We start from the raw sequence: 20,219 nt of genomic DNA, 5'->3' as shown, positions 1-20,219 counted from the left end.
AATTTGTTATATCTAGTTCAAAATTATTTTTTCCAGATAATCCAACAACTTCTTCTGTTTGAAGTACATAAAAAGAAATAGGAATTTTAGGATTCTTAAAAATATTTTCATGTTGTTCAAGTTCATAATGTGGTTCATATTGAACAACAGGGACACAAATTGCCATAGATTCTATACCTATTTTTCCTTCTTTAAGAAGTGTATCTTCTATTTCAACACCAGAATTATTTTTATCAAACCAATGTAAAACTGTATCTCCAGAAAATTAACTATGAGTAAAATCTACAGTTAAGTTTCCTTCAAATATAATTACTTAATAATATTTAAAAAATCCACCAAGCATTAACAAAGGATAAAGTACTTTTTTTGCTATTTATTTTTCCTGTATTAAGAATATGTCTTTCTAAACTTACTTTATCAGAAACAGATGAAGTTAGAAGTAGTAAAACTGTTGATAAAATAAAAGGATGTTCAATTCCAAATAATATATTATTTCATCTTTCTTGTTATCGAGTCTAACAATTTATTTACACGATTATCAATTAATTTTTTACTTGATTTTCCCCCATAAGTTGGATAATCTAATTCCCAATAATACTAAAATTCATGTATACTTGTGCATGATTTGGATGAAGCCAACCATTACCAATGTTTGAGTTTCTGTATCTTTGTTAGGAACATTTAAATTATTTTTAGTTCTTTCATTAACAGGAAATGAAGAAAACTGATAACTTTCAATTTTATTCATTATTATTTTAGCAATAACTCATTCATTAAGGAAAAAATTATTTACGATATTTTTAAAATAACTGTTACAGTAGCACAATTAAAGTCAATTAAATTACTATATTCATTGGTTATACTAACTTCTAAATCTTGAACTGTATTAAAAATAGGAACATTTATAGGATAATTTGGTTCATAAATTATTGGTCCACCAAATTCTGCATTATGTTTAAATGAAGCAAAAATATTAGTTTCTTTATGAAAATGGCCATTATGTTTTGTATACATTCCATCAGCAAGATTAAAATTTATATTAATCAACGCAAAAGGAATTATTTTATGAACGTTTTAGCTACAGCTTTTTCATTAGCTTGATCAATTTGATTATTAAAACCAAGTACGCTTCCAACACTATCTTCTTTATCCATATAGAATTTTACATCACTTTCAATAACAATTCTGTTTAAAATTTCATCTTAAAATGAATAAATTTTTTTTATTTTTAAACTACATTGAGCTAAAGTAATTTCTATTGTTTCTCCAACACAATAAAATTTATTATATTTTGTTGTTATATTTGGTGTTAAAAAGTTGAATAAAAACCAACTAATGAAACATTAGTGTAATTATCACGTATTAGAACAGTTAATCATTTTCTAAGTATAGCAGATTTATCACTAAGTCGAAATAATCTACTCATTTACTACTGCAAAAAATATTCATAAATGAAAAACCTATTAATAATGAAAAAATTATTAATAAATGAAAAAATATTAATAAATGAAAAAAATTATTAATAAATGAACAAATCAGATTGGGAACCTAAATTAAGAGTTCCAGAAATTGAGCTAAAAGCAATTATAGAGAAATTTTACCAAATTGTATAAGATGTGCAATAATTGGACCAAGTGGTTGGTAAAAATCAACATTAATGATTGACAACTATAATTTAGCTACAGGATGGTTAAATTGGAATAAATTAAAGATCTGAATGTTTATTCAAAAAGTTTAGAACTACCAAAATATCCAAATATATAAAACAATGTAAGAAAATTGCAGATAAAATGAATAAACAAATTGTTAGACGAATGTGAAGATAATTCAGTTGTTGTATTTGATGATTTTATTCTAGAAAATCAAGATATTGTTAGAAATTACTTTACTAGTGGTAGACATAAAGGTATAGATTGCTTTTATTTAGCTCAATCTATTTCAAAAATATCAAAATACTTAGTTTGAGACAATTTTAATCTTAATTTTTTTTAGACAAGATGATTCAAATTTAAATCATATTTATCATAAGTTTCTTGGTGGAGATTTAAAGTTTAGTTATTTTCAGGAATTGTGTAGTAAATGTTGGAATGATGAATTTGGCTTTTTAACAATAGATATGTCTAGAAAACCAAAGAAAGGTAAGTTTAGAAATAAAATACAACATTTCTTAACAATATAAACATTAACATTAACTTTAACAATAAACATAAAGATAACTATTAAATAAAAACATAAACATAACAATTAAATATAAACAGAAACATAATTAATGTTTTTTTTCTTTAATAAACGTTTGCAAAGTGTTGTGTACATATTTCTGCATAGTCAGCGCGTACACAACTTTCCCACTAGAGTGCGCCCCGCTAAGCACAACAGCGCAGGTGCAGCGCTCGTCCGTCTCTGCACTACGAGATGGCGCTGCAGTAGAGACGGACCAAATTCTGCTTCCGCAATCCACGTATTAATATGTAACGCACCCAATGAGATTGCTGCTAAACTAGAACCTTTCTCCTCGTGAATCACAGTCACGTAGTGATACTTGAATGCGCGAGGTATTACAATGAGTGTACAGACCTTCGATTAGTCAGTCTGCATTTGTCTGCACCAGTCTGTACCAGTCTGCATTAGTCTGTACCAGTCTATAGCCAACTTTCAGTCTGCACCTAATAAGATTATCATATTCCTGTACATAGCCATGAAGATACATGTATAGACACTTTGTCAAGTATCAGAGATATGTGAGAATAAGATTAACGTACCAAGACCAAAGGAAGTTCAGATTGTCAATTGTAAACAGCATCCAGAATCAAGTTACGTAATGTCTATGTTATTTATTATTTTGATAAATATGTGTGAAAATTAATCAAGTTCTGTTTAAAGTCGGTCACCGTCAATCTGCTACTCTAAGCATGCAAGTGGCATTTCTATCGTCTGACCTAACGGCAGAGGATAAACACACCACTACAAGACCACGAGACATATTGCTGACACTCGCTTAGTTCGTTAGAGTGACAAGTCAAATAATCTGATGGTGTGGGTACCGGAGGTCTTACAGTACCCACACCACACAAAGTATGATGAAAAAGTTGATAAACAAGCTAAACAAAAAAAACAGAAAGCAGCAGAACTAGAAGAACAATTTAAACTTTGGAAAATACAACCAAGATCGGAATATGAGTAATATAAAAAGGAAGTTCAACCTGTAACCGATGCTACTGAAAAAGTAAAACATGGTATTGAAGGTTTAGATGATAATGTTTTAAAAGCTATTGAAGAAAATAGAGATGTTGAAAAACAAATGATTCCATATCCAGATATATCACCAATTAACAAATTAACAGATTGGTCTGATGCTATTCCTGGAAAATATTATTATACATTAAGGGAAACTGAAATTAAAGACACATTTAACAAATACGAAGAAGAAAAAGAAAGTAAATAGGTAAATTAAACTAAAAAGTGAATATTAGTGAAATAATGTTAAAATATATAAATTATATTGAAGATAAAGTATTTGGTTTAAAACCTGTTGGTATGTTTAAAAATGTTGGTAATTTACCTGTAGAATTTAATGGTGTTAATTAACACTTGGTTAAAAATATATCAATGTACAGATAGATTAACGAGACTTTTGACTGAAAACCAAATTACTACAGATGATTTAAATAAAAAGTTTGAGGGTGTAGATTTATCAAATTACGCAGATATATTATTAAATTCTGGAGAAACCTCTTCTGATAATAATCCAAATAAAAGAAGCTCAGTTAGAGGTAATACATATAAAGATTTAACAAAAACAATTGTTGAAGATTATTTTCCAAACATAAGAAGAACTATAGATGATTCAGACATTAGTTTTCCTCAAAAAATTGGTGAAGGTTTAGTTAAAAAATATGCAGATAAGTCAATTGAAAATGTGTGGTTAAATGGTGTTAGACAATTGTTTGACAGATTAGCAGTTATTCATGGTGAAGGATTAGCTGGAAATAAAAATTATCATAGTTAAAAAATTTGTATTGCACAATTGTTAATAAATAAATCTAGTGATTTTATAATTGATAATGTTAAAGGAATTCCATATTTAATTAGACTTTAAATAATCTTCCATATACATTTTGGAAAAGTGATAAATATGGAAAAAATTGGTAAAAACTTTAACTAACAAATTGCCATTTGAAATGCATTTTCTGGCCCAAGTACAAAATTAGAAGAAAAATCAACTAAAGATGAAAACGTATAAATCCATTAGATGAAGCTTGTAAAAAACATGATACTGCTTGTAGAGATAATAAAGATTAAATAAAGACATATAGCTGTTAAAGAACTTTAGTTAGCTGCAAAGAGAACGAACATACGCAAATGATGCTAATGTGGTGAAAAGTTACAGCAGTTAGAGGAATAATGTATGGAAAAAGAAAACTGGGAATGGGAATTAATGTTAATATTGTTGAAAACGGTTGACGATTATAAAAATCTTTAGAAATTTTAAAATTATATAAAAAATCTTTATAAATATTTAAACTATATAAAAATCTTTATAAACTTTTAAACTATATCAAAAATCTTTATACATTTTTAACTACACAAATTTTTAAACTATATAAAAAATCTTTATAAATTTTTAACTGTTCAAATGATTAACTTTACAATGGATTATACTTTGCTACCTAGTGGCAAAAGTAAACCAAAATCAATGAAATTGAAGTTAATAATGAACAATTAATTGCAATTGAACCATTTTTAAGTGAACCACAAAAACATAAGAAAGATAAGAAAACTGATGGAAATTTACTTATAACGTTAGTAGTCCTATTGTTAAAAAATTATTGAATATTTAACAAAAGAGAAAGATGGTAAAGGATTAACACAATATGAAGGTAGATGTTTACCATTATTATTAGCTGAATTGCCATATGTAGCAACAAATGATTCATTACCTGGAGGATGTAAAGCAATTGCAAATGCTTTATTAAACAAAAAGAAAAATGATAACGAATTAGAGAAACAAAATAATAACAATTTGTAGATGGAAAAAACTTGGTATTGGAATAAAGACAACAAAATAATGTCAAAAAGTCTTCCCAGTACTTCTTCATTTTCTCGACAACTGCTCGTGTCTGCTCATCTGTCCACACTCTCTTGGGTCGAGGTTTTGGCTCATCTTCTTCATAGTTTGCGTTTTCTATAAGTAGCCTAAAGTGATTCCTGTCACGTATTATTTCTTCTGTAACACCTATTTTGTTGGTGTCTTTCTTTACTGCTTCTATCCATCCTGCAGTTTTTTTCAGCTTACTAAGGTAATTAAAAATTTTCTTTGTAATCTGCGTTTCTTCCATTCTTCTTAAATGTCCATAAAATTTTAGCCATCTCTTCCTCATTGTATCTGTGATCTTTTCTGTGTTTTTGTATAGGTCTTCATTTCTGCTTTTAATCCACCTATTTTCCTTGTTTTTCTCAGGACCTAGAATTTTTCTTAGTATTTTTCTCTCTCTTTTTTCTAGTTCTTTTATTCATCTTTCTTATTCAATGTTAAGCACTCTGATTCATACGTTGCTTTTGTCCTAATAACTGAATTATTATGTGTAATCTTCGCTTGTATGAATGTTGATTCCTTATTGTAGTAGTTTTGTGTTAATTTATATGCAAATTCTAACTTTTTTATTCTTTGTTTATTTATTGTGTTATCCAGTACATTGTCTTGGATCCACTCCCCAGGTATTTCAATCTATCAACTCTTTTAATTTTTCCATACTTTGTTTTCATAAACTTTTCTGTATTATGTTTGTGTTCTATGTACTCGGTTTTGTCATAGGATATTTTTAGCCCAGTATTTTCAGCAATCTCTTGTAACAGATCAAGCATAACTGTTGCGTCTGTTCAGTTTTCAGTTATCAATGCCATATCATCTGCGAAGGCTAAACATTTCACTTCAAATTTGTTCTTTCCTTGGCCCATGCTTATAACCTTTGTGCCTCTGTTTTTTAATGTGCTTTCCCATGTTTTTACTATTTTATCTAAAACAAAGTTTGTTGAACTCCTGTTTTGATTTTGAATGGTTCAGAAATTTCGCCTTGAAACTTAATTGTTAATGTTGTACTGGTTAGCATTTGTTCAACAAGTCATCTGGTGTTTTTATCTATCCCTGATTCATTAAGTATCTGGAATAGTGATCATCTGTCAACTGAGTTGTAGGCCTTCTTGAAGTCTACTGTATTTTTATTCTGTATAACTCTCACTCTCAAAATTGTTTTTAATTAAGAATCTGTTCTGCACATGATCTACCTTTACTAAATCCTGCTTGATAATCTCCTACATTAGGTTCTTGTTTGGTCCTCTATTGTATTGAAAAGTGCATTAGGAAGTATTCTGTATGTCACTGGTCACAAGGATATGCCTCTGTAGTTGTTGCTGTCTGTTTTATCTCCTTTCTTATGGAGAGGGTGGATCAATGCTTGTTTTCAGTCATTGGGTATCATTCCTTTTGTCCAAATGTCTTTAATTACTTTGCGAATTTTCTGCCATGCGGATCAGCCCCCCAGTTTCCACATTTCTGCTACTATCCCATCCTCACCTGGTGCATTGTTATTCTTCAATGCTTTGATAATCTTTTCTATTTCTTCTACTGTAGGTGGCTCTGATGGTGGATTTTCATGTTGTGGTTTTTGAAATTATAACCTGTCATTAGGCTCCTCACAATTTAATAGATTTTCGAAGTATTCAGCTAAAAATTGCTTAAAACCATTTTTCCATTTTTATCTTTAAAATGTAAACTACGTGACTGGAATCCTGTTAAAACCTCTCTGAAAGTATTATAGAAATCTTTAGTGTTGCTCCTTTTATAGTCTGAATCCATTTCTCCTAATCTGTCTTTGTCATATTTTCTTTTCACTGATCTGGTGATTATTGCTGTCTTTTCCTTTCTTCTTTACACTCTTCCCAATATTCGTGTTTCTTATTACTGTTCCATTTTTTCCCTGCCTTTAGTCGATTCATCACACAGCTCATTCCACCATCTGTGTTTTGGTATTCTTTATGGCTGTCCCATGTCTTTAACTGACTCTAGTATTGTTTCTTTAATTTCTTCCCAATTATCCATTTTTCGTCTGTTTAGTATATGACAGAATTGGTCCTGATTTTGCATGAGAAATTTAGTGTTTACTCTTGGAAATCTTCTTGGTTTTGCTTTAGTTTTGTTCAGTTGGAACATGGTCTTTATTTCTGTCAGATAATGGTCTGAGTCTCCCTTCTTCACTCTGACATACAAGGTTTCCTTGTAGTTGCGAGTTGTTATTGCCACATAGTCCAAATGATATTTACCTTGATTTGGATTAAGTGATACCCACGTTTTTTTTTCTTTCTTGCAAGTTTCCTGAAACATCTCGGCGTTAGTTTTAGATTAAACTGTTTACAAAAGTTATGAATTTATATATATATATATATATATATATATATATATATATATATATAAACATGAAAAAGATAAATTCACATTTAGTTCTTAAACAGGATCATATTTATTGTCCAGAGTGAAAAAAATTTACAGAAACACGAAATTCACACAGAATAACATCTAAAAATGGAAAACAAAGATTTGAATGTATTTCTACAATTTGCAAATCTAAAAAAGCAGATTCATCAAAAAAATTTTGTAGATGGTGGAGGTTTAAATAATATTCATGAAAATAATATTCATGAAAATATAATTAATAAACTGCATAAATGCATTAGAAAGAATTTTAAAGAAGAAATGTTGTTTCCTTTAATATAGATGATATATGGCAAGCTCATCTAATTGAAATCCTGGTTATTCAAAACGAATTTCGTAAATAAACAAAGGTTATAAATATTTAATAACAGTAATGGTTTTTTTTCAAAATATGCATTTATTGTTCCTATTAAAGATAAAAAAGCTAAAAACATTGTAGATGCTTATCAAAACATTTTAATAGTATGAAAACCAAATAATTTGCAAACAGATAATGATAAGGAATTTTATAACAAAGAATTTAAAGATTTAATGAAGAGATACAACATTAATCATCATTCAACTTTTTCAGAATTAAAGGCATCTGTTGTTGTAAAACTCAACAGTACACTTAAAGAAAAAATGTGGAAGAAATTTGCTTTACAAGGAAATTATACATGGTTAAATTTAGGTAAAAATCTAATTCATGAATACAATAATAGAAAACATTCTACAATAAAAGTGATACCAATAGAAGTTAGTGATATAAATTTAAAAATAAGTAACATTATACTTAATGAAATAGCTGAATTTAAAAAAGGTGATAAATTTAGAATTAGTAAACTTAAAAATCTTTTTGAAGAAGGTTATACAGCTAATTGGTTAATAGAAATCTTTGAAATTGAGAATGTTAATTATTCTAATCCAATTACATATAAATTAAAAGGTATAAAAGGAAATTTTTATGAACAATAACTAAAGAAAACTAAGTATCAATATTTATACTTAGATGAAAAAGCTTTAAGAAGTACGGTAATAAATTTTATGTTAAATGGTTAGGTTTTAATAATTCACATAACAGTTGGATAAATAAAGATAAAGTATATTTATAAAGAACTAATTGACTATATAGTTTAACAATCTATTAGTTGTTAAACAATTAGATTTTACAAGAATTAGTATAGTATTAACTTTAACAATCAATTAGTTTTTAAATAAGTATCAGCTATTTCCATCAAATTTTGAATTTGAACATCTTGTGCGTATTTAATTAATCTTTTACTTGAATTTAATTGTTTATTGTAATTCTATCATCTTTTATTTTAATTATTTCACTCTTTATTTTATTCGATGCTTATAGATTTTGTATACAAAAAATTTTGTCTTTTCTTTGACTTTTGTAAAAAGTTTCCATTTACATAGAAGAATTTTATATATAAAAAAATTTTATTAATTTTATATAGAAATAATTCTATTAATTTTATATATAAAAATTTTATTACATTTTTAATAGCGTATAATGACCTTATAGTAATGTATTACTTTTATTTTCCAATACATATCTATTACTATCATGAGGACTTAGTGCTTTTTGTTTACTTGAACTATATATATCATGTTTTTCACTTTTAATTAAATTAATTTTTATATATTGTTCTATATTCTTAAACAAACAATATTTATAATCTTCTAAAATTATTTTGTTTTTAATAACACATTTTTAATTCCTATATTAGTACCAACTTTATAAGCATACATTTTTGCTCTTTCACCACATAGTTCTTCAACCACTTTTCCACTACAAACATCTTTCATTTTACCATCCACTTATTTTGTTTTATTTGTGGAACATTATATGTAATATCCTCCCTCAAGAACCATGGACCTTGCCATTGGTGGGGAGGCTTGCGTGCCTCAGTGATACAGATAGTCGTACCTTACATGCAACCACAACAGAGGGGTATCTGTTGAGAGCCCAGACAAACATGTGGCTCCTGAAGAGGGGCAGCAGCCTTTTCAGTAGTTGCAGGGGCAACAGTCTGGATGATTAACTGATCTGGCCTTGGAACTCTAACCAAAACGGCCTTGCTGTGCTGGTACTGCGAACAGCTGAAAGCAACCGGAAACTACAGCCGTAATTTTTCCCGAGGGCATACATTTTTACTGTATGGTCAAATGGTGGTGGCGTCCTCTTGGGTAAAATATTCCAGAGGTAAAATAGTCCCCCATTCGGATCTCTGGGCAGGGACTACTCAGGAGGATGTCGTTATCAGGAGAAAGAAAACTGTTGTTCTACGAATCAGAGCGTGGAATGTCAGATCCCTTAATAGAGCACATAGGTTAGAAAATTTAAAAAGGGAAAGGAATAGGTTAAAGTTAGATATAGTTGGAATTAGTGAAGTTCGGTGGCAGGAGGAACAAGACTTTTGGTCAGGTGAGTACAGGGTTACAAATACAAAATCAAATAGGGGTACTGCAGGAGTCGGTTTCATAATGAATAAAAAAATAGGAGTGTGGGTAAACTACTACAAACAGCATAGTCAACACATTATTGTGGCCAAGATAGACATGAAGCCCACGCCTACTACAGTAGTACAAGTTTATATGCCAGCTAGCTCTGCAGATTACGAAGAAATTGAAGATGAAATAAAAGAAATTATTCAGATAGTGAAGGGAGACGAAAATTTAATAGTAATTGGTGACTGGAATTCGTTAGTAGGAAAAGGGAGAGAAGGAAACGTTGTAGGTGAATATGGATTGGGGCGAAGAAATGAATAAGGAAGCTGCCTAATAGAATTTTGCACAGAGCACTACTTAATCATAGCTAACACTTGGTTCAAGACTCATAGAATAAGGTTGTATACATGGAAGAAGCCTGGAGATACTGACAGGCTTCCAATAGATTATATAATGGTAAGACATGTGGGCTCTAAACACAATCTATTGGTTATGAAATGTACATTAAAACTGAAGAAACTGCAAAAAGGTGGGAATTTAAGGAGATGGGACCTGGATAAACTGAAAGAACCAGAGGGTGTACAGAGTTTCAGGGAGAGCATAAGGGAACAATTGACAGGAATGGGGGAAAGAAATACAGTAGAAGAAGAATGGGTAGCTTTGAGAGATGAAGTGGTGAAGGCAGCAGAGGATCTAGTAGGTAAAAAGACGAAGGCTAGTAGAAATCCTTGGGTAACAGAAGAAATATTGAATTTAACTGATGAAAGGAGAAAATATAAAAACGCAGTAAATGCAGGCAAATAGGAATACAAACATCTCAAAAATGAGATCGACATGAAGTACAAAATGGCTAAGCAGGGATGGCTAGAGGACAAATGTAAGGATGTAGATTCTTATCTCACTAGGGGTAAGATAGATACTGCCTACAGGAAAATCAAAGAGACCTTTTGAGAAAAAAGAACCACTTGCATGAATGTCAAGAGCTCAGATGGAAACCTACGTTTCTAGCATTTGTACACTTAGAGAAAGCTTTTGACAATGTTGACTGGAATACTCTCTTTCAAATTCTGAAGGTGTCAGGGGTAAAATACAGGGAGCGAAAGGCTATTTACAATTTGTACAGAAACCAGATGGCAGTTATAAGAGTCGAGGGGCATGAAAGGGAAGCAGTGATTGGGAAGGGAGTGAGACAGGGTTGTAGCCTCTCCCCGATGTTATTCAATCTGTATATTGAGCGAGCAGTAAAGGAAACAAAAGAAAAATTCGGTGTAGGTATTAAAATTCATGGAAAAGAAGTAAAAACTTTGAGGTTCGCCGATGACATTGTAGTTCTTTCAGAGACAGCAAAGGACTTGGAAGAGCAGTTGAACGGAATGATCAGTGTCTTGAAAGGAGGATATAAGATGAACATCAACAAAAGCAAAACGAGGATAATGGAATGTAGTCGAATTAAGTCAGGTCATGCTGAGGGAATTAGATTAGGAAATGAGACGCTTAAAGTAGTAAAGGAGTTTTGCTATTTGGGGAGCAAAATAACTGATGATGGTCGAAGTAGAGAGGATATAAAATGTAGACTGGCAACGGCAAGGATAGCGTTTCTGAAGAAGAGAAATTTGTTAACATCCAGTGTTGATTTAAGTGTCAAGAAGTCGTTTCTGAAAGTATTTGTATGGTGCGTAGCCATGTATGGAAGTCAAAGATGGACAATAACTAGTTTCGACAAGAAGAGAATAGAAGCTTTCGAAAAGTGGTGCTACAGAAGAATGCAGAACATTAGATGGGTAGATCATATCACTAATGAGGAGGTATTGAATAGGACTGGGGAGAAGAGAAGTTTGTGGCACAACTTGACTAGAAGAAGGGATTGGTTGGTAGGACATGTTCTGAGGCATCAGGGGATCACCAATTTAGTATTGGAGGGCAGTGTGGAGGGTAAAAATCGTAGAGGGAGACCAAGAGATGAATACACTAAACAGATTCAGAAGGCTGTAGGTTGCAGTAGGTACTGGGAGATGGAGAAGCTTGCACAGGATAGAGTAGCATGCATCAAACCAGTCTCAGGACTGAAGACCACAACAACAACAATATATAATATCTTGTGGATAATCACTTGAATCAAAATAATCAATGACTGATATTTATCTTCATACAAAAATTCAGTTCTAGATTATAGCTATAGCTGTCTGTATGTTGAAACTTCCTGGCAGATTAAAACTGTGTGTCCGACCGAGACTCGAACTCGGGACCTTTGCCTTTCGCGGGCAAGTGCTCTACCAACTGAGCTACCAAAGCACGACTCACGTCCGGTACCCACAGCTTCACTTCTGCCAGTATCTCGTCTCCTACCTTCCAAACTTTACAGAAGCTCTTCTGCGAACCATGCAGAACTAGCACTCCTGAAAGAAAGGATATAGCGGAGACATGGCTTAGCCACAACCTGGGGGATGTTTCCAGAATGAGATTTTCACTCTGCAGCGGAGTGTGCGCTGATATGAAACTTCCTGGCAGATTAAAACTGTGTGTCCGACCGAGACTCGAACTCGGGACCTTTGCCTTTCGCGGGCAAGTGCTCTACCAACTTTTTTTTTTTATTTATTTATTTTTTATTTTTTTTTTTTTTTTTTTTTTTTACAAAGTGTATATCATTGCTAGGCTGCCGTAGCGCAATATAAGAAATGAAAAGTCTTCTTGAGGTTTTTTTTTTGTTTTATTTTTTTTAATTTATTTTAGCATTTGCGCCAATTTGTAATAAGAAAGAATGAACAAAGTGTATATCATTGCTAGGCTGCCGTAGCGCAATATAAGAAATAAAAAGTCTTCTTGAGGTTTTTTTTTTTGTTTTGTTTTTTTTTTTTAATTTTTTTTAACATTTGCGCCAATTCGTAATAAGAAAGAATGAACAAAGTGTATATCATTGCTAGGCTGCCGTAGCGCAATATAAGAAATGAAATGTCTTCTTGAGGTTTTTTTTTTTTTTTTTTTTTTTTTTTTTTTTTTTTTTTTTTTTTTTTTTTTTTGGCCAAGTAGTAAACAGAAATTGTTATGGTGCACAAAAGACTATCACTTCATAATTGAAGGAAGGTTGCTCCGCTCGCTCTGCGAGAGAAGGGAAATGTGAAAGCGAAAATGGGAAAGAAAAAATGCCTTCTGCATTGGTGACCATCTGAATAGTATCGTAAAATTGCGGCAAGTGCTAAAGTCCCAGGAAGCAAATGGGAGTCATACATACAGGTCACTGGCAACCTCTGCGATCCGAAAGATTGTATTTGAAGCATTTAACCGTTAATTATGATGTTCAGCATATTTCCAAATATCCTCCTGCAGTCACAGTGTTGTCTCATTTTAAAGTGTTCAATTTCTATGTAAGAATAATAGTCGAGGAAAGTAGCATGCCTATTCTGCATAATAAACGATGCTGTGTGGCCCATGATCCACGTTGCAGCGTTGTTTTTTGCTCGTGGATATCTCAGTTTTTGTGGCTGAATGATCTCTAAAAGATCTACACCACAGGGCGTCGTACGGTCTATCACCGACAATCGTTGACGAAGAAATGTAGTAATTTCTTCTGCATGTCCGCACGTGAACCTATGAAGAAGCGTATCGATCCTTCCGCATGCGTCACAGTTGGGCGTTGGATGAAGGCCAATTTTATGTAGCTTTTCATTCGTTGCTACTTTATCGTTGACTGTTAGATACCAGTCGGCTATGACGCGTGACGGTAACACGTCGCTGTGCACATTCCGCCATACTATACTCCAATGTGTATGTGGATGTTTTTCTTCGAGACGATTCCTGTGGTTTGTTGTCGTGAGAAGGCCATAAAGCTTCCTGTTCGTCAGGCTTCCGTTATCGACGATGTTGTGTCGAATGTAGCTCATTTCCATGTAGTACATTCGCACATGTCGGTGAGAAAGTGGAATGCCGGCGATATTAACGGGTGGGTCAAGGCTATGAGGCTTCCACCGCTGAATGAGGTTTGTGATGATACTGGTCCTCCGGGTACGGAACTCCTTCCTGATGCGATTTAGGAGCAGGGTGACACATTTTTTGTGTACTTTAATGAGGTTAAGGCCACCTTTGAACGAAGGTAAGGTTAAGGTATCGAATTGAACTTTGAAAATGTGCCCCCTAAAAAGAAACCAACATAACGCTTGTTGTATACTCTTGGCTAGATGGTCGGAGATTGGAAGAATTTGCGCCAAATAAGTCATCTTGCTCGTAATGGCGATCTCGATGGTCTTAACTTTCTGTAGTATGTTCAAGTCACGGTCGGAGTGAAGTATCAAAGCAGCACGTAATTTATTAAGCATGTGTGACCAGTTCTTCGTCAGGAATTTGTCTGGTTTGGCCTCAAAAGTAACACCGAGGGTTGTGTGAGAATCCTTGACCTTGCACCAGGTAACATGGGATATGTCTCCGATACCGCCACCGATCTGCAAAGCTGTGGTTTTAGTTCTATTGAGTATTGCTCCTGAAAGAAACGTGAATTTTTGTAAAAGAGTTTCCGCTGACAGAAGTTGTTGCGATGATGACACAGTTACGCATACATCGTCAGCATACGCAATGCATGGGATAGTGACAGACTCGACGCTAAGTCCGATCCCGCTATGCGCCAAGTTGTTCAGGGGCGGCTCCACTGCAATGGCGTACAAAATCATTGACAGAGGACATCCTTGGCGGACGGATTGCTCAATGGAAACTTCTTTTGTAAAATGGCCATTAATGAGAATCCGTGAAGAGGCGTTTGTAGTAAGTTTGCGAATTAATTCTATGAGATGAAGTCCAAAACCTAGTTTCTTCATGCTTTTAAAGAGGAAGTCATGACGTACACGGTCATAAGCCTTCTCAAAATCTAGAAAGATTAGAGCGCCCTGTCCTTTGGTTTCAGCATACGAACAGATGATGTCCCTCAAATCGCAGGCTGCTGAGATTGCACTTCGGCCTTGCACTGCACTGTACTGGTAACTGCCCAAAACCTTGTACATAACGGTTTGCATCCTTAGCTTAATCGATCTGGTGATGATTTTGAAATCGGCATGCAGGAGTGTGATGGGTCGCATGTTTTCGACCTTCCTGCTGTTCCCTTTTTTCGGTAAGGGCAGGATGATACCTTCCGTAAATGCCTTGGGTATAACTTCCAGGTGCCAGAGTTCATTCGCGATCTCGAGGAGTGTAGGACCGAGGAGGTTCCAGTAACGCTGGTAAAACTCAGCGCTGAGACCGTCGGGTCCTGGTGACTTCCCTTTCTTTGCACTGTGGACCGCCAGTCGGATTTCGTCCTCTGTGAAAAGAGATTCCAGATTTGCAGTATCCTGTTGCGACAAGCGACAGCTCAAGGTCCTAAGAAAATCGTCGCACGAGTGTTCATCAACGGCTGGCTTCTTGTAAAGTTGACTATAATAGTCGTAGACGTGCGAGATGATGTCACGTTGCTTCGTGATGGCATTCTCAGCGTCATCAACAACGGCTTCAATCAACATGGCTTTACACCGTTTCGTCGTTCTCAGGATGTGGTACAGAGAGACCCGTTCTTCGGCGGCAACGTCCTTTGGGTGGGCTCGCACGATGATGCCTTGCATTCGTTGGCGTTGTATCGCCGTGATTTTCGCTTTATATCGTTTGATCTTTATGTCGATATCGCCAGAAGGATTGTTAGCGCGACTGTACAGTTCTCTCAAACAGCGATAATAAAACTCAATAGTCTGTTTCTGCCAAAAGCTTTTTTGTCGGGCGTAACTCATGAGGGTGAGGCGTAATTTAGGCTTAGCACACTGAGTCCACCACTGGAGAGCGCTATCGTAACGACGTCGTTGCCGCTGGAGCTGTTGCCACGTCATGTTCACCTCCTCTTCAAGTTGGGCATCCTGCAGAAGGCTGACATTCAATTTCCAGTAGCCTTTCCCGCGGTATATTTGCTGGCGGTGTAGGTTAAGGTAACACTGATACGCACAATGGTCGGAGATGTTGACAGGAGCTATGTCACAGTTCACAGCGTGCCGCTGGAGGGCCTCGGACACATAGATCCTATCCAACCGACTGGCAGAATGACTAGTTACGAAGGTGTACGCTACCCGTTCACCGTGCAGTTGTTGCCATGTATCGTGAAGACGCATGCCATGTATTAAATGTTCAAGTTCGATACATCTGTTCGTGTGAGGAGTTTGGTCTCTGTCGTTAAGCACACAATTGAAGTCACCACCGAGGATGAGATGTGCACGATAAGCGCTAAGAAGAATGGGAACCTCGTTTTTATAAAATGTTGAGCGATCTCTCTTATGAGTGCTACCTGAGGGAGCGTACACGTTAACAATCTGCACGCCATTCACTCGAAGAGAAATGCCACGACCACTAGGCAGCCGCTGCACATCCGTAAATGGTATACCGTCACGCAGAAGTATGGCAGTGCCTACAGCATCCTGGAGGTTGATGTTATCAATGAGAACGTAACCGGGCACTTCTAAGACTGTGACTACCTCCTGTAGGAGGGCAATGTCAACGCTGGTACCATACAAGAAATCAGTTAGCGAACGGAGTTTCACTGCACTTTGAATTCTATTGACGTTAAGTGTGGTAACGTTGTAGGTTTGGCTATCGCACATGATGGTTCAGAGGACAATGAGCTCTGTGTTGGATCGTCCTTCTCGTCGTCTTTGAATCAAACTCGTTGAGAACGTCTGGAGTACTCAGAGAGTGGAAATGTCGCAGCGCGATGGTCATGCGTGAGAGCAGCTACTGCTGCATCTCCTCGTCCTGCTGCCACCACGGCTCATTGCTGTCGGGGTGCTTCGCGGTGCGCGCGCCGCCCTGCCCGCCACCGCCGGCTGAGTCTACCACGCGGGGCTGCGACGGACGTCAGCGAGTTCCTGCGGGAGCGCTGCTGCAGCTGCTCGCTGCTCTGCTCGCTCTTCCTCTTAGCCGTTACGGTGCTCTGTTCCCTCTCAGCGCTCAGTAGTGCCTTCAGGTGTTTGGTCTGTTCACGAATGCGTTCTTGCCTCGCGGTGTCCTCGCAGCGCACGGAGCAAGAAGATTGAGGTTCAGTCTCGCTGCCACTTTCTGACATGTGTACGGGTCTCAAATCATCCGACTTTTCCTCTTTGCTACTATTCCCTTTGCTTCTCCTTCGGCGGCCTTTCTTCGTGTCTGCTGCAGTCTCTACCGATAGGGGCGGTTCAGGCAAACTGATCTGCACCCGCTCCTGTATCTCACACGGCTTAGTTTCAGAGGTGGCTGGCGCATCGTTGTTATCCAGCGGTAACTGCCCCGGTGAGGATGACGGTGCCGGATCGACGTCCGTCCTACCGCAAATGTCTTGGGCACTGCATTCCACCTGAACTGGTATCTCCGCCTCGCTAACACGTTCCGGCTGCCGAGGTGGTGGTACCGTCCCCGCGACTACCTCACTCAATAGCGGAACAAACTTTTCACTACCGTCTGCAGGACGTTCCCGTGGAAGTTGAAATGGACGTCGGCGTGTACAGTTCATCCGCAGATGTTCTGTTGAATGGCAGATCGAACAGGTAGGGGGTTGTCCAATGTAAGTTACCTGTGCACGACAGCCGCCAATGGCAACATACGAAGGTATATGCTTTTTTAAGTCCACGCGGACACTTCGCACCCCGCTGTTAACTTGGTAGCGATATGCACTCGACCATTTTTCATTGGTAACCGACAAAACAACGCCGTACAGTGACAGAGAACGTGCTATCAGGTCATTAGGGCACTCAGGTGACACATTAAATACCCTGACGGTTCTCACTCCGTATCCCGAAGGCACGATTTGGACATTGCTAATACTGCCATCATTATGACGAAATGGTCTCACACCAGCATGCTCCTCAACGAATTTCTCATAAGTGTCACTCGAAATAAATTTGATAAATAATGAGTACTGCACAAAGTCCAACTGGAACGTGTCGACTATATCTTCCGGCAATTTCAGATCTTCAAAAATCCACTCATGGATTTCGAAAGCCGTCGGTCGCAAGGCAGCACGATCGAAAACACACTGAACGCTGTTCGCTCTGTTAATTGTCGACATCTTACTTACAACAGTGGTACAGAAACAAACGTTAACAGCGCTCGCGACGTAAACACTGGCCCGCACTACCGCCCGTCACCGCGCGATGTGCACTGGCCGAGTGCCTGAGCACGACTGACCGAGACTCGAACTCGGGACCTTTGCCTTTCGCGGGCAAGTGCTCTACCAACTGAGCTACCGAAGCACGACTCACGTCCGGTACGCACAGCTTCACTTCTGCCAGTATCTCGTCTCCTACCTTCCAAACTTTACAGAAGCTCTTCTGCGAACCATGCAGAACTAGCACTCCTGAAAGAAAGGATATAGCGGAGACATGGCTTAGCCACAGCCTGGGGGATGTTTCCAGAATGAGATTCTCACTCTGCAGCGGAGTGTGCGCTGATATGAAACTTCCTGGCAGATTAAAACTGTGTGTCCGACCGAGACTCGAACTCGGGACCTTTGCCTTTCGCGGGCAAGTGCTCTACCAACTGAGCTACCGAAGCACGACTCACGTCCGGTACCCACAGCTTCACTTCTGCCAGTATCTCGTCTCCTACCTTCCAAACTTTACAGAAGCTCTTCTGCGAACCATGCAGAACTAGCACTCCTGAAAGAAAGGATATTGCGGAGACATGGCTTAGCCACAGCCTGGGGGATGTTTCCAGAACGGACGTGAGTCGTGCTTCGGTAGCTCAGTTGGTAGAGCACTTGCCCGCGAAAGGCAAAGGTCCCGAGTTCGAGTCTCGGTCGGACACACAGTTTTAATCTGCCAGGAAGTTTCATATCAGCGCACACTCCGCTGCAGAGTGAAAATCTCATTCTGGAAACATCCCCCAGGCTGTGGCTAAGCCATGTCTCTGCTATATCCTTTCTTTCAGGAGTGCTAGTTCTGCATGGTTCGCAGAAGAGCTTCTGTAAAGTTTGGAAGGTAGGAGACGAGACACTGGCAGAAGTGAAGCTGTGGGTACCGGACGTGAGTCGTGCTTCGGTAGCTCAGTTGGTAGAGCACTTGCCCGCGAAAGGCAAAGGTCCCGAGTTCGAGTCTCGGTCGGACAGACAGTTTTAATCTGCCAGGAAGTTTCATATCAGCGCACACTCCGCTGCAGAGTGAAATTCTCATTCTGGATTCTGTCTGTATGTTGATTATATAATCATTTTTTTCTCCATATTTAGGTTTCATAAGTATATAGTAAAAATCATACATTAATTCTTTAGATAAATCAAGTATATTTAATCCAACATAAATAAGCTTATCAAATGCGAATTTAGTTTTATATATATGAATAGTAACAAGATTAACATTAAATATGGTTCTAGATTTAATATTCGGTTTAGCTACAACTTTATCACATATTTTACTATTTGAAACAAATTTTATATCTTGTCTGTTTCTTATATTCTCCATTGTTTTACCAAATACAGAATTATTCATTAGTTCATAGAAATATTTTTCAGAATCGTTTGTAGCTTTAGTTCTTAAGTGTTTGTTTATATCTATATACCTCTTTAACCAATTACTTTGTTTAAATTTTTAAACTTTATGTATTTTTGTTAGATGTATTCCTAGATATAATTGTTGTTTCATATTTCTGTGATGTACTACATATTTATGTTTTTTATCTAAAGTGATTATTAATTTACTTTCATTTGTACCTGGAACAACATTTGATTCAGGAGCCAACGGCAAATCTTTATTCAAAGCATCTAATTTTTTTGGATATTTTAAATCTACTTAAAATGTATAACCAATTTCACAATTGTTTGAAATTTCATTTATTTTTTTACAATTAAAATTATTTGGTTCATCCCATATAGATGGACTGTATGGTAAATATTAGTTTATAACATACCCATATAAGAGTTTAGCATCTAGATATATATTATATAATTTGATATTTCTTGATTATTAAAATGTTTTAAATATTTATTATTTGCTTTTACATATATATTACAACATTGTGAAATTCCTTCCTCTTATTCCTTTTTCAACCATTAAAAGCATATCATAATCATACAATAATACAAGTTTTTGTTCAGTAATTTTTAACTTTCCATCCCAAGATTAACCTGGTGCTGTATAATACCAAATGGATCTAAATTATATGTTTTATACATGTTTTTCTAAAATTTTCTAAAATATATCTTAATGATAGTACATCATTTTTATGATACAAATCATGATTTTTATATTGAATTGTTCCCACACTAATTTTGGATGTTCATCTTCATAATCTTATATGACAATCATTTAATTCACTGTAAAATTTTTTGTTTGTT

This window comes from Schistocerca serialis, chromosome 3 (genome assembly GCF_023864345.2).
Source record: "Schistocerca serialis cubense isolate TAMUIC-IGC-003099 chromosome 3, iqSchSeri2.2, whole genome shotgun sequence".
Taxonomy (NCBI): domain Eukaryota; kingdom Metazoa; phylum Arthropoda; class Insecta; order Orthoptera; family Acrididae; genus Schistocerca; species Schistocerca serialis.
The sequence above is the reverse complement of the archived record's forward strand: the minus strand, read 5'-3'. Positions refer to the sequence as shown.